A 26044-nucleotide genomic window follows, 5' to 3' on the forward strand; every position below is an offset into this window, starting at 1 on the left:
GATGCAGAGCGCGTGTTCTCTTGCGTGAACTTGACGAAAACAGAGATCCGTAACAAAATGAAGCTGGACTTGCTTATGGCGATTCTGCGAATCAAATTTGGGCTGCGACTCCAAGAAAAAACAGCATCATCGTTTAACGTTCCTGCTGAGTTGTTGAATAGAATGTGCCTAAATTACTCCGGCAAGAACACTATCTACTCTAGATAAACTACGCGGACTGAACTTTTATTTATTTGCAACGTACCTGATACTTGAAGGCCGAGCAAGAGGCCCAAAATTGCGTGCTCTTTATTTGCTCTGTGTTTTTGTGTTGATTCAAAATGATATTATTTATTGTTCATTTATAAAAGTTGCTTATAATAATGGTTCTTTTCTACTTGGCTACAAATGTGGCGCCAAGATCAGGTGGCGTGGCTACTTTTGGCTACTTTTAGCTTCAGGTCTGGCTCTTTTTGAAAAATTCTCAACGGCAACCCTGGCAGTGCCGCCTACCGCGAAAGCCGCTCGGCAGAATGCAAAGAGGAAGCAACAGCGAGCTACGGGGACCGAAGAAGAGCGTGAACAAAGACTTTCTAAGCGGCGTGCGCAGTATGCAAAAACATCTACCATGGCGTAGCTACGGATATTGCTTTCGCAATTACCGGGCTTAACGAAGATAAGCCACAGCCATTTTTTTTATCGTCCCAGGGGATAGGATCCTCGTCGTCTTGTTTAGAAAAAATTTTATTTACATATGTACACATGTCAAGGTTACCAGATACATTCACATTTACACGAACACATGACATTAAGCATGTAAGGCGAGCCAATTAAAGAGGTACCATAAACACCTCTAAGTAACTAACAGGAATGGGCGATGTAAAACAGGATAGCATATGTACCTATTGACAGAAGAGTGAAACGCAATAATTTGACATTGAAACATTGAAAAGAAGACCTTAGAGCCAGTTTGGCCTAAAAACCAGGACAAGACGACCGTTATTTACAGAAATGAATGGGCATGACCATTGCCGGAGAAACTGTTCTTCATCCAAGAAAAAGAGTTCCTCGGACAAAAAAAAAAAAAAAAGATGCCCAGGCTTAGCTTGGTTAAGCCAAGAATGCGTTGCATATTGCGCGTTCTTTTTGCGCGAGGTATTGCTTGGCGGCACTCGATTTTCTCAGCAGCTTTTCCTCCGTGACGTATGGATGGATGGATGGATGGATAGGAGCGCCCCCTTTGAAGCGGGGCGTCACGCCACGTCACCACGTGGCATGACGTCACCAAACCACGTGACGTCACGTCACGTGGTTTGGTGGCTGCCCGGCCGCGCCCAAGGGCTGAAATGAGTGATTCCAATATGCTACGCATAAAAACTGATCAGCTCCCGTCGGAGACGGCCGAGAATTGGCCACACAGCGCTGCGTCGAAAGCCACTAGCGACCGCGGCGCATCGACTGCGCCATAAACTAAAAAGACCTGCAACTATTAACAGGCGAGCAAACCGGCCGCTGGGGAAGCGGCCGCGGGAGACGAAGCACGAAATGCCCTGCCCACGACATCCCGCATGAACCGCGCGCCAAAAGACACGCGCTACAATACAGGTGACCGTAGCGTGGCGATTAGATTCCGGGAGCGGGCAATTCGGACAGGTACTGGAGCGTAACACACCCCATCGCTCTAACCGATCACAAGTAGGGAGCACTGCCCAGCCAAGTTTCCAGACAAAGTCGCGTAGATGGTCTGGGAGAGGTGTCGACGCTAAGCGCGCCCACTGAACGCGGCGCATAAGTGAGCGGCGAGCCGCCGGCACAACAGGCAACAATAGCGAGCCCATAATGTCCACCACACGGTCTGCGACGATGTTGACGGCAGGTGCTACTGCTCTTACATGCCTGTAAAATGCCACTAATGAAGCATAGAAAGCAGTAGGTTGCTCTGACTGGGGTCCATGATTAACAGGGGCCACCGGATCCAAAAAGCGTAAAGAAAGGCCCAAAAAGTACCGAGCCAGGATTCGCGCCGGAGACGCGTTTCCTAGATACGCAAAATACTTTTCGACGCTATCAGCGAGGACGTGACGGACAAATTTGGAAAGGCAAACCCTCCTCTCTCCCGTGGTTGTCCAAGAACAGCACGGGCCACAAGCTCGGTTCCGCCTGACCAAAAAAAACGAAAAAATTCAGGGGGAACTTTGACTGTCTAAAGTGGGTACAGGCGAAAGCGTTTTCCGCATCACTTTGACTGCCTCTGTGGCACTGGTGGCGTCACATATAATTGAGTACTAATTACTAAGTGATGACAAATCACTAATTAATGGTTAATTACTGATTAATGCCTGAATACTAATTAACTGCTAATTAATGACGCTTAAACTTCGCCTTTAGGAGTGGAACCATACAGCGTGTTGTAGCGCTGCCAGGGAGTGCACGGAACGCCACCACCCGCTCGGCGCGATGCCTTGCCCTTTGAACGCAACGCTTTTTGAGGAAAGGAAATGGCGCAGTTATTCTCTGTCATCTCGGTGGACACCTGAACTGCACCGTAGAGGAAGGGAGGTAGTGGGAATGAAAGAAGAAAGACAAAGAGGGCCCGTAATGAAGAAAATGAAAATTCTATTTTAGGAAAGGAAATTACGCAGTAACTGCCTCACATATCTCGGTGGACACCCGTCAGAATTCAGGGGGGGCACTTTTTTACCTAAAGTGCGGTCACTGATGTGTGGTTAAGATGTTAAGCTTCGCCTCTAAGAGTGGAATGCGACAGCGTCTTGGAACGCTGCCAGGGAGTCCATAGAACGCCATTGCCCATTAGGTTCTACGCCTCGCTCGTCGGTAAATTGGTTTTTTGAGGAAAGGAAATGTATCTGTCTCTCGTATCTCGGTGGACACCTAAGCCTCTCCGGAAGGGAAGGGAGGAGGATGGGAGTGAGCGGAGACACTGTATTCACTGGACGCGCGTTTGTTCATTCCAAACCATCGAGCTGGCTTGGCGGAGTGGATAGCGTGCTCGTCTCTCACTCCAAAGACCGGGGTTCGATTCCCGGGCTCGACCAATTTTCCACTCGGTTTTATTTATTTATATGACTAGAAAAGTTAATTAGGCTAAAGCAATTAACTAAACTCAGTCTCACTTACTTGGAGCATCACTATACGATCCCTACAATTGGTTGCATGGTTACTTGCCAAAGTACAATTTTCCCCGTTTGAAATTCGCGCACTGTGACGTCACGACCGTTTCGACCAATTGAAAAGCGTGACATTTCTGTCAACTCCTGCTTACAACGCTGATACATTAAAGGCTTCCGCCTTAATAACTGTAGTCTGCACTCGCCTTATGACACGGAGGGGTGGTTCAACAGCAGCAGAGGTACCAGAAGGCACCAAGCATGGCGGACGTAACCAGGTAGCGCCTCTCAAGCAGAGAGGCAAGTCGAATGTCTGCGCCCTTAAACTCCATCGCACTTACTAGGCATATACTGCGTATACAGCTCGTTCGGATCGCCATGCCGTCGGCATAGTAGTAGTAGTCGGCACTGCGTTTGGAAAATAATCGGGGGCTGCGTAAAAACAATCGTATCGTGCCAACAGTTGTCGCAGAGTGTTCCGAATAGTTTAGTAGCATTTAGCGTTTCGTGCAGCATAAACTTACTAGATAAGTTAGAGCCTAGCTCGCGGCAGGTATTCAAACCGGCGACGTATAATCGGGGGAAGCGCAAAAAAATTCTTATCATGCGCGGTCCGGGTGTTCACCAAGATTAGTGAGTGTTACTGAGTGATTTCCTTTCCTCAAGAAAAAAATATTCGATTTGTCCAAAGGGCGTCGCGTCGAACGAGCGAGAGCGTTCCGTGGACTCCCTGGCAGCGCTGCAGTACGCGGTCGCGTTCCACGCTGAAAGGCGATGCTTATTAAGCGTCCTTCAGTTTTAATCCTCATCTCTTTCCAAACCAGTTCTCCGAAAGCGCAAAGAAAAAAAATCTCTGCCTCTCCCGTAACCGAGAGTAGAGTAAGCATGAAATGTTTACGGGCATAACACGTTGATGGCGTTGTCGGCAAGGGCGAGCAGTCTTCTGCTGCGGCGAATCACTCGCAAAGCGATCGCTTTCCGCAAGACGCTTCCTACCTCTGCTTTCATCAGTCTCGATTGCTTGGCTTAAGCAGCTGTGACGGTGGCGGCATTGAAATGCAGGACGATGAAGAAGCGTACACGGACACGACGAGACGCAGGCCTGACAAGAATGTATATGCAGCACGTTCGAAACTGTGAAGTGCGTAGAGGCGAAAGCGCTTTCTGCACCTAAAGACCCAAAAGGCCTTGGTTCACCGGACGCGGGCGGCGTTGCTTGCCAATGGGGCCCCGGAATAGGGGCTCCACCTAGTATTGTTAGGGGAAAGGGCCAATAGGGCCTACCCCAATCACCTCTCTGTAAATATTTATTGCTTTATAAATGTTTTTCACCACCACCTGCACCTCTTTACCTATGTGACACTGGTGACGTCACCACTGGATTTCACACATAATTGATGACGAAGTAATGACGAATTACTAATTAGTGACTAATTACTGATTAATGACTAAATACTAATTAACTGCTAATTAATTACACTTAAGCTTCACCTTTAGGAGTGGAACGCGACAGCGTGTTGTAGCGCTGCCAGGCAGTCCACGGAACGCCACCAACCGTTCGGCGCGATGTCTTGCCCTTTGAACGCAACGCTTTTTGAGGAAAGGAAATGGCGCAATAATTCTCTCATCTCGGTGGACACCCGAACCGCACCGTACAGGAAGGGAGGAGCGCCACCATCCGTTCGGCGCGAAGCTACCGGCGCTTGTATGCCGGTCCTGTAGGAGGGCTTAGAGAGTCTGAAATCTCGTACGGTGCCCGGATGCTCTCGTTTCAGCTCCCGGATGTGCGGAATTCAGTGCCCGGATGTTGGCTGTCGGTCTCGGCGTGACGTCACCACACTGCCGACAACGAGAGCTAAAAGCATTTCATGCTTAAAATTCAGCGGGGCACTTTGTTGACCTAAAGTGCGGTGAGGCGAAAGCCTTAAAGGGGTGGAGACACCAAATTTTGAAGCTATAAAAAGCCTGCTATGGGATTCCTATGTATGCAAGGGCAGTCACTGCCAGTTGTTGGACGCAACAAACGTTTAAAAAATATTTTAATTCGGTTCCAAAGATTACCTAAATGCTCACTCTCACGACCTAGACCCATTCGCTAGCGCCATCAACCATGACGTCACAAGGGGTGTAGAAAAATAAAGTTTTAGTGACGTCATACCAAAATACAGTGACGTACGATGAGCGGGGCACAGCCGCGTGAGCGCAGTCGACGCACCAGCGAGCCGCGTTTGCTGCTAACCGCCACTCGCTCGGTTTGCGGCGCGCCGTTGCGAACAGCGTCGCAACGTCCGATTGCAGCTCGTTGCCTGCGTCCGGCCTGCTAGATGTCAACGGCGGGCCGCTCGCGGCAACAACGACGGGAAGCGGCAGCCAATGCGAGCGCGGAGAGCGGCAGCGTCATGATGACATAGGGCGCACTCCTTGGAGCCGGGCGGCCTGCGCCAGTCTTCGTGCCGAACGCCGGCATCTGAAGAACGCGATAGTATTGTTTGTTCACGTTCATAGCAAACCCTGGGATATATGAATATCAAAAATGCATCGTTTGTGACGATCGTTGGCAAATACCGAGTTCCTGGTAGAAGTGATGACTGCGATGCAAGCAAATTTCATCCCATAGCCGGTTTTGTGCTGCTGCTACCTGGTGCGGTTCGCCTGCCGTCTGCTAGCTCTGTTGCTGAAGACGTCGTGGAAATCGAGCATATCTTTTATTATGGGACGAGTTCACAGTAAAGGGGTGCCGAGCGGAGCACGTTTCTGAGCGCTGGCCAGTCCCGAAGCTCCCTCAGCTGCGGAGTCGATATCGAAAGCAGCTAGGCCTAGCGACGACTAGGGCAGTCTGGGACCAGCGCGCAGGTCGTCGGCCGGCGTTGCCGCAGGCAGTGTCGCTGCCGAAAGATCCACTTTTAGCACAGATGCATGCTGTCGTATCTCGAATCTAGAAAGCAACCTTTCTGGTGGCATGGCTGTTTTGTATTTTCTTGTGCGGACGTGAAGTACGCCGAGTCTGCCGGCCGGTAGGTCAGCCTGGATACCGTCTGCCGACGTCATAAAAGCGAGCTAAAGAGTGTTCTTGACGTAAATAATAAACCTTGGGACAAGAAATGTGAAAAAAGTGTCATTTTTGAGGATCGCTGACCAATACTGAGCTGCTAGTAGAGGTAACAACTGTGATATGAGCAAATTTCTCACAACCGCGCCTAGCAGCTGCCGCTGGCGCGACGTCGGGGTCCGGCTCGCCTGGCGCCCGCTAGCTCCGCTGCCGAAGGCGTCGAGGAGATTGACCATACTATTATTTTATTGTGAGATGATTCTGTTAACACTACAGCTATTTGTGAAAAGTAGGCCTTTTATTATAGCGCAGGCGACTTCCGAAGCGCCGGCCGCTTGCTAAACAGGCTATAGGCCTAGCGACGACCACGGCAGCCAGGCAGCAGCAGAGCTCGTCGCCCGGAGCGCCCGCGAGCGGTGCCGTTGCCGAAAGCTCCCAACATAAGCAGACATGCTTTGTCGCTGCTCGAGTATAGCTGGCAGTTCTGATAACAAGGCGATCTTGTCTTTTCTTGTGATATTTGTACACCATCCCAAGCAGCGCTCAGGTACTGCTGCACGGCAGCGAAGTGTGACACCGGTTGTGGGCGCAGCTTGGGTAGAGCGGCGCAGCGATGCTTACTGGCATTTTGCAAAGTGTTTCGCATCCTCACGCGAACCCGCGAAGGCGATATTAGCGTGCGAACAAAAAAAAAGTCGATGTCCTCACTCGTTGGAATCAGATCTGTCAGAATGCGAGCTGCTGGGACTAGACGTGCAGTTGTTTGTTTTCATATGCACTGGTCAGCACGTGTGTGGGAAAGCAGACGATGCAGCAGTAGGTGCGTCACAACTTTTGTGGGCCCACGTGACCAAGCGAAGCATTGATCTTCCCCCTCTGTGACGTCATTGTACAACTCGGCGTTCCGAAACCGAAACCGAAAATCGTTCACCTAAAAATGCTATAATAAATTATTCACTGTGAATATATGAATCTTTGAGTGTGTATCATGCTTCCTGGAGCCATAAGAAACGTTTGCAACTAAGAACGCGCGAACCACAAATTTGGTGTCTCCACCCCTTTAAGCGCGGTGTTGCTGCTTGTGTCACTGATGTGTGGTTAACATGTTAAGCTTCGCCTCTGAGTGAAACGCGACAGCGTCTTGCAACGCTGCCAGGGAGTCCACAGAACGCCATCGCCCGTTCGGCTGTACGCCTTGCTCGTCGGTAAATTGGTTTTTGAGGTAAGGAAATGTATCTCTGTCCAAAATCTCGGGGCACACCTGAACCTCGCCCTGATGGGAAGAGAGGAAGATGGGAATGAACGAAGACACCGTATTCACTAGATGCGCTTTTGTTCATTCCAAACCATCGAGCTGGCATGGCGGAGTGGTTAGCGTGTTCCTCTCGCACTCCGGAGACCCTGGTTCGATTCCCCAACTCGACCAGTTTCCTACTCGGTTTTGACCGCATTCACTAGACGCGCCTTGAGCGGACGCATCTTATATGCGGTCTGCGATTTTCCGGCGATTTCACCAGTTTCCGGCTATTTACAGCCACCAATTTTTCACAGGACGGCCCGCCACCGATCCGGCGTCACCTGTGAGACTTTTAACCACTTTCAGGCGAGTGCCCTCAATTTTACGGCCGATTTGCGGCCACGCCCGACCGCGGGAGCTAGGCCTAACGGCTCAGCACGCCTAGTGCGTGCTCTGCTCCCACCTGCGGCGGCGACGCCCGCTTCGCCTCGACGGCGCTTCCCTGCATTTAAAGATGCAGTACACAGTCACCGGCACGGATGTTACCGCCGCGGAGCTGGCCGATGGCACTTGGACGGCACTCGAAATGCAACGCCGCTACAGACGCCCGCCACCACCGGCAACGCCGCCGGCCACCACCCAAACGCCCGCAGCCACCACTGGCCTGTCAGACCAACGACCCCGCGGCCGCCCACCACCGCCAACTAAAAGACGACCACTTCCTCGCCTGCCTACAGAGGACTACAAAATCGTCTTCCGACCGCAAGGCACCGTCGACCTCAACGCAGTCGGCCCGGCCAAATTGGCGATGGCCATCTACAACGCCGCCAAGATCGACGGCCGCCTTGCAATCACCGCCGACCAAGTCCGCGTCCACCCCACAAACAACACTGTCACCATCAGCACACCGCAGAAAGAACGGGCGTTCCTGTATGCTAAAATACGAACTTTAACCATTGACTCCAACGCCATCCTGGTAGCCACGTACGCCCCAGCCCCCGATGACTCCGTGCGAGGAATCATATATAGAGCCTACAGTCACGAGACCGACGCTGAGATCCTCGCTGAGCTCCAAGCTCGAAACCCCGATCTCCCCGTAGTCGCCGCACGCCGCATGGGCCGCACACGACATTTCGTGGTGACTATCGCTAATGCCAAGCTACCCCGCTACGTGAGGTACCTCGGCTTCACTTTTGAGGTGTTCCCCTACAAAAGCCGTCCGGAGGCATGCTTCAACTGCCGGAAGCTAGGCCACAGGGCGGATGTGTGCCCCCACCCGCGACAACCAACCTGCCGACGCTGTGGCGCAGCCCATGACCCTCCTCCAGCTGGCCAACCGCCCACGTGCCAAGGCTCATGCATCGTCTGCAAAGGTGCCCACCCTACAGGCAGCAGAAGCTGCAAATACCGGTTCACGTCCTCCACTCGGCCCAAGTCTTCCCCATCGGTCACTGACACCGATACCGGCTCCAACTCGGCAAACCCCGGACGCCAGTCCCGGTCCCGAGACCGCAAACGCGGCGACCACTACCTACTGCGGGACGACTCCTTCCCCCCGCTTGGCAGCGACAGCCCTTCCAGCAGCACTCGCAGCCGTTCCACATCCGCCTCACGCAGCTCTCGGGCCAGCTCTCAAGGCCGGCCGGAGATCAAAGCAGCCAAACAAGTTGGATGGAAGACTCCTGCACAAGTCACCGCTTCTCCACCAGATTCACAGGTAAGGGAGCTGGCAGACATGGTCAAGGAACTACAGCTACAATTGGCCAAAGCAAACGCTAAAATTCATAGCCTAGAATCAGCACAGGCAAACCCCAAATTGCAACCGCAGCAGGTGGCTCACGCTCCCACATCCGACCCCGTAGGTGATCCACGCATGGACACTGAGCAGTCTAAGCGCACGAAGCGTAAAGCACCTCCCCCCTCCTCACAAGCAGACATAGATGCCAAATTCGAGGCAGCTAATACGCGAATGGCCCAATTCGAGGGTGCCCTCCTTCGACTCGCCCCCACCATTGACCGTCTAGTAGAAAGCTGCGCCACAATGGCAGCCAACATCCAAACCCTTCATGCCAGGCTCGATACCCTCACGAATCCCCCGACATCCGCAACCCCCTTAAAGTCGACAACCCCTCCTAACTACCCAGCACCCATTATTGTCGCTACGTCGGAGAGTGCAACCGCGCGCTCACGTGCAGGCGGCATTCTTAAATCACCCGTCGTGCTATCACAGCGCCCCGAACCCTACGGGAAACGCGATGGCTAGCTCCCCCTTCACAGTTTGGCAATGGAACTGCAGGGGCTTCAAGGCGAAGCGGCGAGCCTTGGAGCACACCCTGCAGGCCCAGCCGCACACCCCCCACATCATCGCACTTCAGGAAACCTACATGGACACGAAACTTACCAGCTACGCCGCATATAACCAACAAACGACAACAGACCACCGGCCCAACACCGCCATCCTGGTCCACCGAAATTTAGCAGCTAATCATATAGACCTTAGTTACCCCGAGGTTCCGCACACTTTCGTACAGGTCCTACCGAACAGCCGCTCACAAGCCCCGCTCCACATCCTCAACGTCTACAGCCCCCCTAGCGACAAAATCACACGAGTGGCAACCCTCGTTCGTAAGGCCTGCGCGACTGCACAAACAGGGATGCTACTCATCTTAGGTGACCAACGCGCCGCATACCGAGTGGGGCTACCCCCGCAAAGCATGCGGTCGTAAGGGAGCCAAATTGTGGGAGACAGCCCAAAGACTGGGCCTGACACTACTCCTAGACCCCGACAGGCCTACTCGGATTGGAAACAGTGTCTCACAGGACAGCTGCCCCGATCTCACTTTCTCCCGCAACATCCCAGACGCACGCTGGGAAAACCTCGGCATGAACATAGGTAGCGACCACTATGTTCTCAGCACAACCTTCACGGCTACACACAGCAAAGCCCCCAACCGAACAATCAGGCACACTAACTGGGACGCCTTCCGATACGAGCGCCAAACGCACTTCGGCCCCCATAGACGACCTGGACACATGGACAAACTCGCTGCTCGAAGACACCGCCAATGCCACCTCCACGACTACCCAGGACGAGGATGGCCCCCCTCCCGACGCCAAACTCATACACATGTGGGAGGCCCAGCGCAGTCTTAGGGCTCGCTGGCTCCGCCAAAAACACAATCGACCCCTCAAGCTCCGTCTCGTTCGCCTCGAGCGAGAGATCGAAGCTTACTCCATCAAACTGAGTCAGGAGCAATGGCATCAAACCTGCGACCGTCTTAACGGCCAGTTAGGATGCAAAAATTCGTGGTTCTTGCTCAGACATCTACTGGACCCAACTCACACCAAATCCACATCTCACAAGAACCTCACCCGTGTCATACACGCTTTTCAGGGAACAAATGAGGAACTCCTCGCTACCCTGAAAGACAAATACATCAATACTTCCACTGAAATTCCCATTCCTTCAGGATACACGGGTGCTCAGAACACCAACATGGACGCCGACATCACGGCAGGAGAAGTCCGCGCCGCCCTCAACCAGATTAAAACCACCGCGGCCGCTGGCGACGACCACATCACAAACAAGATGCTTCGTAACCTCGAAGATCAGTCCGTCGAGGCACTCACGGACCTCTTCAACCAACACTGGCATGAGGGTCGCCTTCCAGACACTTGGAAGCATGCCAAAGTGATTTCCATACCTAAGCCAGGCAAACGACTCGAGCTGGGCAACCTTCGGCCCATCTCGCTCACGTCCTGCCTGGGAAAGGTCATGGAACACGTCATACTCAATAGACTCCACACTAACGTAGACCAAGAGGACCTTTTCCCCCCCACTATGATCGGTTTCAGGACCGGCCTCTCCACTCAAGACATTATGTGGCAAATCCAACACGACATCCTCGATCCGAGACCCATCCGAGCTACACGAACCATCCTAAGCCTAGATGTCAGCAAGGCTTTCGACAACGTGTCACATGCTTCCATCCTGGCAAACCTCTCACAAATGAATGTAGGCACTCGCACTTACAACTACATCGCCGACTTTCTTCATAACCGCACAGCAGAACTTCACATTGCAGACCTCCACAGCGAGAAGATCACACTAGGCACCCGAGGAACACCACAAGGAGCAGTCCTATCTCCGTTCCTTTTCAACACTACGATGAGAGGCCTCCCTCCGCTCCTGGAAGAGATACCTCACATTAAACACTCAATATATGCCGATGACATTACCCTGTGGACCAACTCTGGCTCTGACGGGGAAATCCAAAACTCCCTCCAAACAGCAATCAATAAAGTACACTCCTTTGTACAGGCGAACGGGCTCACATGCTCCTCCACGAAGTCCGAATTACTAGTCATCAGGGACAGACGAGCTCGCCTGCCCGTACCCGACCCGCAAGAACCTATTGTGCTTCAAGTCGACACCCATCCCATACCTCCGGTCCGCACCATCCGCGTTCTGGGTATGTTAATACAGAACAACACGCAAAACTCGGAGGCCATTCAGCGCCTCCGCACCACAGCCAATCAGATCAACGGCCTTATCCGCCGCATCAGCACCCGCCGGAGAGGTATGAAGGAGGATGACCTCTGTCGGCTCACGCAAGCTTTCCTCATTAGCAGGATAGTCTACTCCTACCCCTACTATCACCTCCGCCGGAAGGACGAGGAAGCTGTGAACAGCATTATACGTTCAGCGTACAAAGCGGCACTGGGGCTACCTCAGTACGCCAGCACACAGCACCTCCTCCAACTCGGCATCTACAACACGCTCACAGAGCTCATAGAGGCACACAAGACCGCCCAAATCCACCGCCTCTCACGCACTAAACACGGGCGGCTCATACTTGACCGTCTCAACATCAACCCCATAGGCGACGTCCACCCCACGACGCCCATTCCGATAGGGGTCTATAGCCGCCTAGTTATAAAACCAATCCCCAAAAACATGCTACCTGGCCGCCATGATACGCGCCGTCAGCTGAAAGCCCAAGCACTAGACGCCACATACCTTGCCGACGAACACGCAATATACGTAGATGCTGCACGGCAAAGTGCAAACACACACGTGGCTTGTGCAACCACGCCACAATCTACTATCGTCACCGCCGCCACAGTAGTAGCTCACTCTCCGACAGCGGCAGAAGAAACCGCCATCGCGCTGGCCATCGCTGACCCACGTACGCGCACAGTCCTCAGCGACTCCAAAAGAGCAATACAAAATTACTCGGCAGGTTTTATCTGCCACCCCGCTGCACGCATCCTTCGCGGCTGCACTCCCGACCATAAGATCAATCTGGTCTGGGTACCCGCCCACGCGGGAAACTCTGGAAACGAAGGGGTCGACCGACTAGCCCGAGGACTAACCAACCGGGCGGCCGGCCCCACGGACCCAGACGCTCTTGCCGAGGCTCCCCAGACCTTTGCCGAAATTACCAACCTCTACAGAGAGATGAGACGCCAGTTCCCGCCTCCACACCCCGACTTGAATCGAGCGCAAGCCACCTTGCTCCGCAGGTTGCAAACACACTCCATCCTTAGCCATTCTAGACTTTCACTCATCACAGACGGGGAATACGACCCCGTCTGCCAAAATTGTTACCAGGGAGAAATCGCCACCCAGGCTCACATCCTCTGGGGTTGCGCGGGAAATCCGCCCCCTCGAACCTTACTGCCAGCTCCCTCCGAAGACGGATGGAACCAACTCCTCAGAAGGCCAGACAAGAGCATCCAACTGGCACTCATTTCGTGGGCCCAGGAAGTCGCCCCCACCTGGGGGCCACACCAAGCCCACCTGCCCTAAATCCCGCCAATCTATGGCAATAAAGTTGTTTCTCTCTCTCTCTCCTATTCGGTTTTATTTGCCTATATGGTCTGACTAGAAAGGTTAATTAGGCTAATTTGTTAATTAAGCAATTAACTAACCTCAGTCCCACATACTTGGAGCATCACTAACGATCATTTTAATTGGTTGCATGGTTACTAAACAAAGTACAATAGGTGATATGCAAAATTACTTGTACGTCGGCCAACACTGGGCGCAAAATTTGGGCCGCCATCTTGGTTACGTCGAGAACCACGGAGCGCCGTTCGCACCGTATTCATGCTCCGTGTGCCCGGAGCAGCCACAGAGTCGCTATGTGGCGCTGGATAAAGGCGACAAGGTACTTTGGGGTGGTGGCAGTGTCATGCGGCTGAGTTTGTAGAATGTGGTGATTTGATGATATGTAGAGAGTACCGATGGGGCCTCTTGCGCAGGATTGGGTGCCTGGTCATCCGGGGTCCGGAAGGAGAGTTTTCGAACCAGCGCATGAACGCGCTCATTACCGGGGATCGAGGCATGCCCAGGGACCCACGACAGAGTAATCGTTCGGTCGAGAGAGATGGCCGTGGCAAGAATACGATGTGTTGCCGGCGTCGCCACGCCCTTTAGGTAGTGGCGGTTCGCGGCCTGAGAATCTGTGCAAATTTCGGTTACGTTTTTGTCAATGGTGGAGTGGGCCAGGGCAAGTGCGATGGCGGCTCCTTCCGCCTCTGCAGGCGAATTAGTTCGGATAGTGGCGGTGGCCCCCACTGTGCAGTCTTCATAGGCTGCGACTGCCGTGAATTATCCTGGTTTAGAATTTTGTGCCGCGTCGACATAAAGGATATCGGAGCGGTTGCTGTATGTTTTGTTGTAATAGCTCGCTCGTGCCTGCCGCCTACCCTGATGGAGACTAGCGCTCATATTGCGCGGTAGGGGCTTCTGATATATGTGATCCTGCGTGCGCAGAGAAATCATGTCAGGTGCAGGACTTGTTGGGGTGGGAATGGGTGGATTGAGACGTAGCTGTCGCAGTAGACGTTGTCCTGTTTCCGTGCGACTCAGGTGGACTAACGGGAGGATCCCTTGGAACAGCCCAGGAAATCCTGCAATCTGCCATAGACATCACCACCACCCATTTAGCAAACACAGGCCTCCGTTGCTCTCCAAATAAATCGGAACTCCTGCAGCTGAAGCCCCTCCCCAGTGACATCGGGGACACCGTGCGTGGCAAATAGCCTGCTTAGTACAATGACTGCTGCTGAGAGTGTTGTGACGCGGAAGCGGAAGTGTTATGTTTATGTTTCCATTCTCACGCCGTCGCGCGTGACGTTTGACGTCATCAGTCTGCTTGTATAGATCTGTGAAGTGCCAAATATCATGCCTTTAATTAAACTATAAGACATTATCCATGAAATAAGTACGTTCCCCTCAATTGCCGACATTCAAAGGAAGTTTTGAAAACAGCGGTTTGGTTCATACCACCCAAGGTAGGCTATTCTGTTTGTTTTTTTTTTGTGCCTCGTTCTGTATAAAGGACTGGTGCCTGAATTTTTTTTTAACATCGTTCACTTTTATCAGACAGGCAGACAGATTTTTTCGACATCATGGGTACACTAAGTCAGGAACGCAGGCAAAAAAATTTGGCAGTGGCTTAGCTGCGGTTAAGCCTGGATATACAAGCGAAAATGTTCAGTTATGCTTGGTTCGACGTCATGGCTGTCGCAGTTCGCGCACAATGCACTGGGAGCACCACGATAACGGTGGAGGCGTTCAGCCGTCCACACACTGCCTGTACGGGGCCGGAGGAGGAGACGGAAATCGGCGCGGTTGAAACTGCCCGAAGGAATGCGGAGAGGAGGGTTGCTGGCTGCGATGCGGGCAACAGGCGGCTGCAACGAAAGGTCAAACGTGAGGGAGGAGAGGAGCGCGCGCAGTAGTAGCGGCGGTGAGAAAGCGGCGCGCATGAGCAGTAGAGCGAGGCTGTGTCGAAAGGTCAGGCGATGGAGTGACGTCACTCGGTCGCGGCATACGGCATACGCGAAGCTCGGCTCCGACCCTCGTAGTAAAGCTTTTCGCTTCAAACGTAATGGCGCAATCAAATTCAAAGGTGCAATAAGAGGGCGATCAATGTAAATGCGAAATGTACAACCAAAACAGCTAACTTAGATTTGCCGCATCGCATCGTGTAATCAACTGGTAAATTAGTTTTTGAGGAAATGAGATGGCACGGCATCTGTCTCCCATATCTCGGTGGACACCTGAACCGCGCCGTAAGGGAAGTGATAATGGACGGAGTGAAAGAAGAAAGAGAGAAAGAGGCGCCGTAGTGGCGGTCTCCGGAATAATTTAGACAGTTTTGTTTTATATAGAGTTCTTTTGTTGCGGGCCTCACACCGGCATGAGGCTTTAATAAAGTCTGGCGCACATGCTGCATTGGGCGACTTGGAGGTAGTTCATCTTGAGGACCAGCGCAAAACAGACAAAGGACCAATGAAAGAAGACGACACGGGCGCTGTCTGACAACTCGCGGCCGTCGTGTTGATAGGCTTAGAACTTTCCGCTACGCAAAGCCGCGTGCTTTTCCATAATGCTCCTGAGACCACGAGCCACGCAAAACCTATAGGTGGAGCACCTCTATGGTGGTACTGACATCGCGTGTAAGCTATCTAAATCAAGATTCTAGACTCTGTGGTTGAGTCGCCCTGCAATGCACGCTGTGCAGGTCACACGGTAACTTGACGCATTATTTTGTTGGAGTGCCTGAACTAGGTTCAAAGTGCAGGGTTCTCTTTGAAGAACTCAAGTGGAGAGCGGCACCACGTTATATTGCCACGAATCTTTGTAATGTTTGTTCCCGCCTATACCCGCCGGCACTACTTTGTGACGCGAGATGCAACCAGACTTACTTCCACATTGTTCCATATTGGTGTAGTTTCCTTGATGCCGTACTTCCTTGCCAGCTTTAAATTGAGCGCTGCAGAGAGCGGCACGCATTGTGTTCGACCACAACCGAGCAGGCTTGTTGCTATCGCCGCTGCCGAGTCACTCAGTTCTTGGTGGACGCAGATCAGCCCCAGTCAGGTTCTCTTTAGGAAGCTCTTTTCGCTGTCTTCCTGACTGCCGCACTGCCGTCACCACTACGTGGCAATATGGATGCCACATTGTCCCCATGAGGCCACTGGACGCAACTGGTTTGGTTTATGGTTTATTGGGGTTTAACGTCCCAAAGCGACTCAGGCCATGAGGGACGCCGTAGTGAAGGGCTCCGGAAACTTCGACCACCTGGAGTTCTTTAACGTGCACTGACATCGCAATGCGCAGCTCCTGACCGGGTTCATTACCGACGTCGCTCAAGTCGACGACTGGCGACGCGTATCATCGTTGCTTTTGGGTACGATCGGGTCCCCGATTACTATCAGTTTAATATACGCTGGGTCGGGGACGTACAGTCTTTGTCAAAGTAAAGACTCGCAGCGATTTGCCTCTAGGCCATGCTGCGGGGCTCTAAATTTATAAGTGTAGCCAGAATAACTATTCGCTTGGAGGGGACAAGAGCGTTTGTCCTAACCAATTCAAAAGTTGTGGTTGTCACATCTGATACAAAGGCCCTTTTACGCGGCTTAGAAGCGTAAGAATTGGCGTAAGATGAACGACAGTTTTCGCGTTTAACTTTGAAAGAATGATCACGGCATGGAAAGATGGCATGAGATGACTGAAACGAATCACTGCGAAGAGATGGGTGGTGACAAAGCTTATGGAAAAGTGTTAAACGAGCCGGTTTACGGCGATGTGACGAGTCTTCCAGTTCAGCACGTTTTTTTAATGCTGAAACGCTTGTGAAGGGTGAGTAGTCTGAAAATATGAAGTGCACAGCACGTTTCTGCAAGGATTTGACGTTAGTGATAACGTAGGCTTGATCAGGGTCCCAAATGGCCGCAGCATATTCGATTTTATGGCGTATTAGAGTTATATAAGCAAGTTTTTAACGTGTATAGGGACGTGTCTGAGGTTATGTTTAAGAAGGCCAAGTGAGCGTTTAGCAGACACTGGAGTGACGTCGATATGGTGATGCCATGTTGGGTCAAACTGAAGGTGCTCCACAAGGTGGATGTATGTTGTTGTTAGTTCTACAATATTGTCCTTAAGAATATAAGTGGTTGGGAATGCGAGCTGTACGACGAGTGAAAGATATCTGTTTTGTTTTAGAAACGTTTAATGTCATTAACCAGGATGACCACCATATTCTTACTGCGTTCAGGTACGATTATAGGGATTGGCGGTCACTGTCACCAGTAATGTCACGGTAATTTACGCAGACATCAGCGAAAAGTCGAACTCTAGGTGTTACACAGGCATGTAAATCATTAATATAGATTAGAAAAAGCAAGGGTCCCAGCATGCTTCCTTGTGGTACCCCCGGCATCACATAAGCAGATGAAGAGTTATAATTATTAACTGCGGTGAACTGAGTGCTAAATGATAGAAAGTTCTTAATCCAAGCGAGCACATTAGGGTGGATGTTAAGCTGTGCTAATTTCCGTAGAAGTCTGCGATGAGAAACGCGATCGAAATCTTTTGAAAAATCCATATACACTGCGTCTACCTGAAAGCTCGCGTGAAGTGATAATAGACCCTTTACAAAAGTTAGTGCCATCTAGTGAGAAAAACATGAACAGCGCACGGCGGCCATGTTTGGTTCAGTCCGTCCGCGCCGCCGGGAGTACTCGGAGGACAGTTCACTGTACTCGGAGAGTACGCGCCAACGTGAGCCGTCGTGGAACTCGTGCACGCACAGCGAGCTTCATTGGAATTCCCGCAAGTGATTGCGTCATTTGTTGGCATCACAACAGTCGGTGCTAGCACCAAGCTCCATTCGGAATGCCAGCATGTTGCTGCGTGCCTTTCTGCAGCCAGCGCAGCGTCGTAGACGAGCACAGAAACAAGGTGTGTATACGACCGTTCGTTTGCATTCTTGATCGGCTTTACAAGTGTCACTTGCAGCATGTCAGGCATTACGGCATGTACCTCTGACTGGGAGATAGCTCATAGAACGCGATCGCGATCACCTGAAACAGCGAGGTTGTTTTGCGTGCAATGGAGCCTTGTGAACTTCACGAAAGCTTGTGCTGAGATGGAAAATGACACTGCAGAAGGAGCAATACATGTGTAACGAACGCTAAAGCTCGAATAGATCCGTTGGAGCCTTTTGTACGTGGATTGCATTCGCCATTCTCTATTTGACTTATTACAAGGGCATGATTACCGAAGCTAGTTTTCAAACCATTGTGTGAGAATGGCCGTGCATTGTGCAGATGGCAAAATTGTTGCCTTGGGCGCCCAAGCTGCCTGTTTCACGCTACAAAAGCGCCTGCCAAAGCCGCGGCGTCCTGTAAAGCAGGAAAAGATGAGGCATCACACGTGTAGCGTCATGCTCACATCCAGCCCGTTTCAAAAGATGTTATCGCCTGATGACGCGTGCGAAGTCCGGTACGCGTCCAGAGCGCGCAGCTCAGGTTTGTAGTCTGTGCCTATGAATACTTGCCAGCGCGATCCACAAAATAACGAAGCTTGCGTTTCACTCTAGTGGGTTTTCTCGAATCCCATGATGGTTTCTTAGTTGACAGCCACCCGAAAAGTCAGTTGGTTTTGTAAAGATGACGATTTCTTGTTTATTTCCTCTTTTAGTAGACATTTCAAGCTTTAACCTCATATGCAAGAGCTGAAATGGGCGGCCTCGGGAAAAGAGAACTGTGCTGAAATGATAAGGAATTCTAAAAATCAGCTATCGCCGCGCCATGCCTGCTTCGCGCAAGAGTTCGTGTGATCAGATTTTCCAGTATTGCTATAAAGTATAGCATCCACAGCTATAATGTGGTGCTTGTTGACAAAACCTGTTTATTATTTGTGCAGGTCTCCTTCCATGGTTTCCCAAGCAAACCGGCTTTGAGAAAGAAGTGGATTATTGCAATACGCAGAGATGTGGGGAAAGACTTCACTATAACGCATCACACCACGCCTCGGCTCTCAAACTATGCCTCTAGCCGTCGCTGGCAGAAACCGTCAGGGACAAAAGAGAGGTCCCTAGACCAGGAAAGGACTTCGCTTGACATTGAAAATCCGTTCCACGCACAGTACACTTGGCGACAACGTTACAAGCACGGACACAACGGCGGGCACTAACGGACGGACACGGAGCGGACGGACGAAGCGATCCAAAGATGGCCGCCACCGCGGGGTCAGGCGAGTTCAGCGTGCCTGTCACTGTTGCCAGACCTACTTTTGTAAACCCTCTATTGTGTCATTAACAAAGCCAGCTAGTTGACTGTCACGTGAAAATCCCTTGCGGAAATCGAGCTGATATTTGAAGATAATGTTACGTTGTTCGCGGTAGTTAATGACTCGGCCGTGGATGATATGCTCAAGAAGTTTGCAAACGGTGATGATTAAAGGGAGACTGAAGCACTTTTTCTGAAAATTGGGCTGGCAGCGGCATCCTATAGTTTTTCATGCTGTATACTGGAATATCGCATCCAAATAAGGCAAAAACAAGCGCGAATTGCCTTTTTTTGCCCCGGTGCAATTGGCTGAGGATCCGGTCGCATAATTCCTTGCGGCATCAGGACACTAAGAGGGTTGTGGCATGACCAGCCGTAGCGGTGGTGGCCTGATAGGAGATGGCTGGCCCAAGAATGCTAGCAGCAGCAGCACAAGAAAGGACATCAGCGGAGCATCACATCGCAACTATGATGAAGTGGCCCGCTTCACGGATGAATTTCTCAATGAGATACTCCCTCGCGGCTCTGACTTCTTGGTTTTGGGTATCGTCGTTTTCACCAACTTCCATTAGGGCTGCGCGAACAGATCAGCTTCGATGACCACTGCAATGGAGCAGTAGGCAATCGTCGAAGACGAATACCTCTCCTGCATGCTTTGGCGTTCACAGCACGTAAGTACTATTGAGTTCCCTGCGTAATTTTTTTAGGAGGAGCTTGGAAAAAAAGTTGAAAAGCAATTGCCGATTATGTGGAAAATAAAATACCAGGAATTCATGGCTTGGTTTCTTTATTCAGGCACCACCACGCAGCACCCGAGGGCGTTACAGCAGGGAGGTTACAGTATAGAAAAAAAAAACACATCTTCATTCACACAGCACACTTGTGATTTTATTAGTCGATTCCACACTCCAATCGACTAACGTCCCAAAGCGACTCAGGCTATTTGGGACCCAGCAAATAATGAAAGCCTCGAACAGTCCGGTACTGAAGGCTGTTCTACTTGGTTTTTACTGAAAATGAAAGTGAAGAAGGAAAGCGTGAACACCTACTTTCACTCGCAGCAAGACGTAAGTACCGAGCGTAGCATAAACTTCGAGCTCTTGTTGCAACGAACGAAAGGCAAGTCAAGAGCAACCTATAATTTGTAAATTATTCCCGGCAGCTTAGCTTCGTCACATGAAGATTTTTAATTGCTGTGAAGGTCGCTTGGGGTCATTGCCTCGTCAAGAGTAAACCGCTGCACTACTGCACCGCCTCCCGAATGTATTGCTGGCCGCGACGCACTTGAGGAAAAGAAGCCGGAGGCACCTCCGTCCCCGTCGATAGCTCAGTTGGTAGAGCGGTGGACTGTAGAGGTTTCGTTCTGCGGACATCCATAGGTCGCTGGTTCGAATCCGGCTCGACGGAGTGTTATTTTTGTTAATATTTTACAGGCAACCCAATGGCTACCTATAATTTGTAAATTATTCCCGGCAGCTTAGCTTTGTCACATGAAGATTTTTAATTGCTGTGAAGGTCGCTTGGGGTCATTGCCTCGTCAAGAGTAAACCGCTGCACTACTGCACCGCCTCCCGAATGTATTGCTGGCCGCGACGCACTTGAGGAAAAGAAGCCGGAGGCACCTCCGTCCCCGTCGATAGCTCAGTTGGTAGAGCGGTGGACTGTAGAGGTTTCGTTCTGCGGACATCCATAGGTCGCTGGTTCGAATCCGGCTCGACGGAGTGTTATTTTTGTTAATATTTTACAGGCAACCCAATGGCTACCTATAATTTGTAAATTATTCCCGGCAGCTTAGCTTTGTCACATGAAGATTTTTAATTGCTGTGGAGGTCGCTTGGGGTCATTGCCTCGTCAAGAGTAAACCGTTGCACTACTGCGCCGCCTCCCGAATGTATTGCTGGCCGCGACGCACTTGAGGAAAAGAAGCCGGAGTCGCCTCCGTCCCCGTCGATAGCTCAGTTGGTAGAGCGGTGGACTGTAGAGGTTTCGTTCTGCGGACATCCATAGGTCGCTGGTTCGAATCCGGCTCGACGGAGTGTTATTTTTGTTAATATTTTACAGGCAACCCAATGGGTACCTATAATTTGTAAATTATTCCCGGCAGCTTAGCTTCGTCACATGAAGATTTTTAATTGCTGTGAAGGTCGCTTGGGGTCATTGCCTCGTCAAGAGTAAACCGTTGCACTACTGCACCGCCTCCCGAATGTATTGCTGGCCGCGACAGACTTGAGGAAAAGAAGCCGGAGTCACCTGCGTCCCCCGTCGATAGCTCAGTTGGTAGAGCGGTGGACTGTAGAGGTTTCGTTCTGCGGACATCCATAGGTCGCTGGTTCGAATTCGGCTCGACGGAGTGTTGTTTTTGTTAATATTTTACAGGCAACCCAATGGCTACCTATAATTTGTAAATTATTCCCGGCAGCTTAGCTTTGTCACATGAAGATTTTTAATTGCTGTGGAGGTCGCTTGGGGTCATTGCCTCGTCAAGAGTAAACCGTTGCACTACTGCGCCGCCTCCCGAATGTATTGCTGGCCGCGACGCACTTGAGGAAAAGAAGCCGGAGTCGCCTCCGTCCCCTTCGATAGCTCAGTTGGTAGAGCGGTGGACTGTAGAGGTTTCGTTCTGCGGACATCCATAGGTCGCTGGTTCGAATCCGGCTCGACGGAGTGTTCTTTTTGTTAATATTTTACAGGCAGCCCAATAGGCACCTATAATTTGCAAATTATTGCCGGCAGCTCAGCTTCGTCACATAAAGATTTTTAATTGCTGTCAAGGTCGCTTGGTGTCATTGTCTCGTCAATAGTAAACCGTTAAACCACTGCACCGCCTTCCGAATCAATTTCTGGCCGCGACGCACTTGAGGAAAAGAAGCCGGAATCGCCTCCGTCCCCGTCGATAGCTCATCATTCTACTTCCGGCCACTGGCGCGTACGGACGCAGGATCATGAGCTCCCACGGAGCGGCGATAGCGGCCATCGATGGCCGCGGAAACAGGATTGAAGATAAGGAAGGACAGGAGTACAAAATCATTTTGCCTGCGTTGCCTACCGGTCGTGTTGTTCTAAACACCGTGTTTTTGCACGGCGACGTGCGAGTTAGGCCCTACAGGGTCGAGGATTTCCGTGACGCCCTCGCCAACGCTGGTGCGCTCCCCGACGTTGTGGCGTTGGGGGCGTATCAGGTAAACCACGTTTGGGCGGTTACGCTCAACAGTACCGAGGCAACGAAGAAGTTGGCAGCGATAAAGGAACTGGATGTCAAAGGACGCCGCTGCATTATCATCGATCCTGCCGACCAACAGGTGAAACTGCGGCTGCACTGGATGCTGCACGGTGTAGCCGACGACGACATTCGGACGGCTCTTGCGGCTTTTGGGGATGTAACGGAGGTGACCTGGGAGCGTTGGCATGTTTCAGGCGTCAAGGAGAAGGGGTCTACAACCAGGACCGTTCTCCTGAAGCTGAAACCCGGTATGAAGGTTGACGACCTGCCACACCAGTTACGCGTCGCCGGCGAGCTGGCCCTTGTTGTGGTGCCTGGGCGGCCTATGCAGTGCCTACGGTGCCGCGGCACCGGTCACGTTCGACGTGAATGCAAGGTACCCCGGTGCTCCAAATGCAGGCGGTATGGCCACGGTGACAGTGAGTGTGTTCGCACATACGCGGTGGCTACCGGTGCGGTATCGAGAGACGACACGGCAGAGCTTCTGATGGACGTCGTCGAGGCGGAGGAGGCGGCGAAAGGAGCCGTGGAAGTTGGCAAGGCTGCTGGGACGACCGACGCATCAGGGCCTCCCAGCGGAGACATTAGTGGACCCGGCAACCAAAGGAAGCCACTCGAAGAGGAAGAATTACCTTCGAGTCAGGCGAGCACGTCGGCAGACAGGGAGAATGTCTTGGCAACTAAGGACGCCGAGCCAATGATCAGCGAGGAACAGCAGGACCAGAGCTGCGCCCGTTCAGCGAGCGGCACCGCCCCAGCCAAGCGCTCTCATGGCCTGACCGACAACGAAGGGGACAAGGCGGCAGCTCTCAGTGGTGAGGAGCCGCCAGCAAAAACTGCTCAATCTCGACGGTCATCTTTCAGACCGAAACCCAACGTTTTGGCGGAAAAGCGTGCCGGCGATAAGGCAGCCCCGCGGCAAGGTCAGGGGCCTGCACCGGATGGCTCCGGTGGCAACGACGGCGTCTAGCCATGTGCTAGACGTGTGGGGTAAGCACCATGCTCTTGGCCTCTTCACTATTTGCGACAATGGCTTCTGTAACCCCGTTGAAAGTAGCCACACTCAATGTTAGGGGCTTGGCAGGAAAGAAAAAGCAAAGCCAAGTTTACCGGCTTTTAACAGAGCACGATATTGACTTACTGGCCGTGCAGGAGACAAAAGTAGAAGGGGAGGAAGAGACCGGGAGCATGGTGCGAACTTCATGTCTAGATTCTACGCTGTAGTGAGTCATGCGATAGGTACATCTGCTGGGAGCGTGCTTTTTGTAATCAAGTTGCCGGGTCTTGTCGTGCAAGCTCATTTCTCGTGTCCGTCAGGTCGCTGTGTCGCTATCGATTTCACATTGAACAACATTGAGTGGCGAATTGTCTGTGTGTACGCAGCAAATGTTACGGACGAAAGGGCTGCGTTTTTTCAAAGTGTTGAACAGCGTCTTTGTTCCGAGAAACAGCTTATCATCATGGGCGACTTCAATTGCGTCCTAAGTGGCTGCGATAAGACCAGTGCAAGGGTGTTCAGGGACGCAAGTACGAAGATACTGTCGCAAATCATAGATAAATGGAACCTTGAGGATGTGGCAGAGTGTTTGCAAGGCGCGTGCGGTGTGAAGTACACACATTTTCAGAGGACAAGCCATGCTCGGCTTGACCGCATTTATGTGTCGCTGGATGTGATTCCAAAATGCAACAGTTACCATATAGTGCCGGTGGCTTTTTCGGACCACTGTTTAGTAGTATGTGGGATAGGATTGAAAAAACGGGGCAGTGCTTTTGGTTGGGATCTGTGGAAAATAAATAACAAGCTAATTAAGGACGATGACTTTAGCTGTGCAGTAATTGAAGATATAAGCAAAATAGAGCCTAGTAGTGAGCTGAAAATATGGCAACAGTGGGAAATTTGCAAAGAACAGGTTAAAATTAAAGCAGTTGAACGGTCTAGTGCCATTGCGTACGAAGAGAATCTAAACGAACGCAATGTAAGATGTATGCTTGCAAAACTGCTAGAAAAGGAAAGTGAAGCACCTGGTAAATGGATCGATGACATCAGGAAAATAAAACAAAAAATTCAACTAATAGAAGAGGACCGTTTTCATGGAGCGTTGGTGCGGGCCAGAGCGGAAGATGTAGCAGCACGGGAGACGCCGTCGAAACGAGCGTTAGGAATTGAAAAGGATCATGCTCGGCGAAATCACATCGATAGCATAGAATGGGCTGGCATTTTATCAGACGAAAACGAACACATACAGCGTGCGTTTTTTGAATACTATCAGGCGCTCTTCGCATTACAGGATGCAGACATGAATACGTTTAAGGACAGGTTTCTTGAGGCATTGCGGCGACTCAGCGACGAGCAGAAAGACGTTTTAGAGCTCGCAATAACCGAATCAGAGGTAGAAATGGCAATAGACGATTTAAATTCTGGGAAATCACCAGGACCAGACGGGTTAAGCGCGGCGTTTTACAAATCATTTAAGAGCAGAATCGCGCCAGTGTTGAAGACTGTCTTTAATGAAGCTTACGACGTACGTCAATTGCCTCCTTCCTATGGTAAATCACACACTGTCTTAATTCACAAAACGGATGAAGCTGACAAGTTACGACACGTAACAGGGTACAGGCCAATCGCTCTCACGAATGTTGTTTATAAAATTTATATGAAAGTGTTGGCGCAAAGGTTACAGTGTGTAATCCAGGAAATTGTTGGCCCCCATCAAACGTGTGGGATAAAAGGCCGGTCTATTCTGTCTAACATACACAAGGCAAGATGTGTGCTCTAGTGCTGTGATTTTACAAATAGTCGCGTTGCCATCTTGCAGCTTGATCTCGAAAAGGCGTTCGACTGTGTCGCACATAAAATTTTGCTGTGCATACTTGATTACGTGAATGTTGGCTATGTCATCAGGGAGGGAGTCGCCTTGGCGTATCGGAACTGTACGACGAGATTGATTGTTAACCAGAGTCTGAGGGCCCCCATTCGTGTGCAGCGTTCGGTACGTCAAGGCTGCCCCCTCAGCCCTCTTCTGTTTGCTATCTACATCGAGACTGTGTGTTTGGACATCATCGAAAACGAGAGAATAACTGGTTTTCGGCTTCAAGCTGCGGAGGTGAAGCTGCTGGCATATGCGGATGATTTAGCGGTTTTTTCCGTTAATCGAGAAGGTGTAACAGAGGCCGTTGAATGTGTCGCTGAATTCTGCAAAACCTCAGGCAGCAGAGTGAACTGGTCTAAGTCAGTGGGGCTCTGGCACGGAGCATGGCAAACGACGATGGACCACTTTGCAAACGTACCCTGGGTGAAGACACCAACGAAGTACCTTGGAGTACCGCTAGAAAGCTATCGT

General features: G+C 51.4%; 5 non-coding genes and 1 pseudogene across 5 annotated transcripts; all 6 read left to right on the top strand.

The window, feature by feature from the left end:
• The first annotated feature begins 20799 nt into the window (after positions 1-20799).
• TRNAY-GUA (transfer RNA tyrosine (anticodon GUA)) lies at positions 20800-20890 on the top strand. Its single transcript is given in 2 exon segments — positions 20800-20836; positions 20855-20890. It is a non-coding gene; the product is annotated as a tRNA-Tyr (tRNA).
• A 223-nt stretch (positions 20891-21113) lies between these two features.
• TRNAY-GUA (transfer RNA tyrosine (anticodon GUA)) lies at positions 21114-21204 on the top strand. The gene is given in 2 exon segments: positions 21114-21150; positions 21169-21204. It is a non-coding gene; the product is annotated as a tRNA-Tyr (tRNA).
• Positions 21205-21427: 223 nt separating this feature from the next.
• TRNAY-GUA (transfer RNA tyrosine (anticodon GUA)) lies at positions 21428-21518 on the top strand. Its single transcript is given in 2 exon segments — positions 21428-21464; positions 21483-21518. It is a non-coding gene; the product is annotated as a tRNA-Tyr (tRNA).
• A 224-nt stretch (positions 21519-21742) lies between these two features.
• TRNAY-GUA (transfer RNA tyrosine (anticodon GUA)) lies at positions 21743-21833 on the top strand. The gene is given in 2 exon segments: positions 21743-21779; positions 21798-21833. It is a non-coding gene; the product is annotated as a tRNA-Tyr (tRNA).
• A 223-nt stretch (positions 21834-22056) lies between these two features.
• TRNAY-GUA (transfer RNA tyrosine (anticodon GUA)) lies at positions 22057-22147 on the top strand. Its single transcript is given in 2 exon segments — positions 22057-22093; positions 22112-22147. It is a non-coding gene; the product is annotated as a tRNA-Tyr (tRNA).
• Positions 22148-22459: 312 nt separating this feature from the next.
• On the top strand, positions 22460-23673 carry LOC149370819 (uncharacterized; annotated as a pseudogene).
• Positions 23674-26044: the final 2371 nt, after the last annotated feature.

The sequence above is a fragment of the Amblyomma mixtum genome, chromosome 1, assembly GCF_055824585.1.
Source record: "Amblyomma mixtum isolate Tamu chromosome 1, ASM5582458v1, whole genome shotgun sequence".
Taxonomy (NCBI): Eukaryota; Metazoa; Arthropoda; class Arachnida; order Ixodida; family Ixodidae; genus Amblyomma; species Amblyomma mixtum.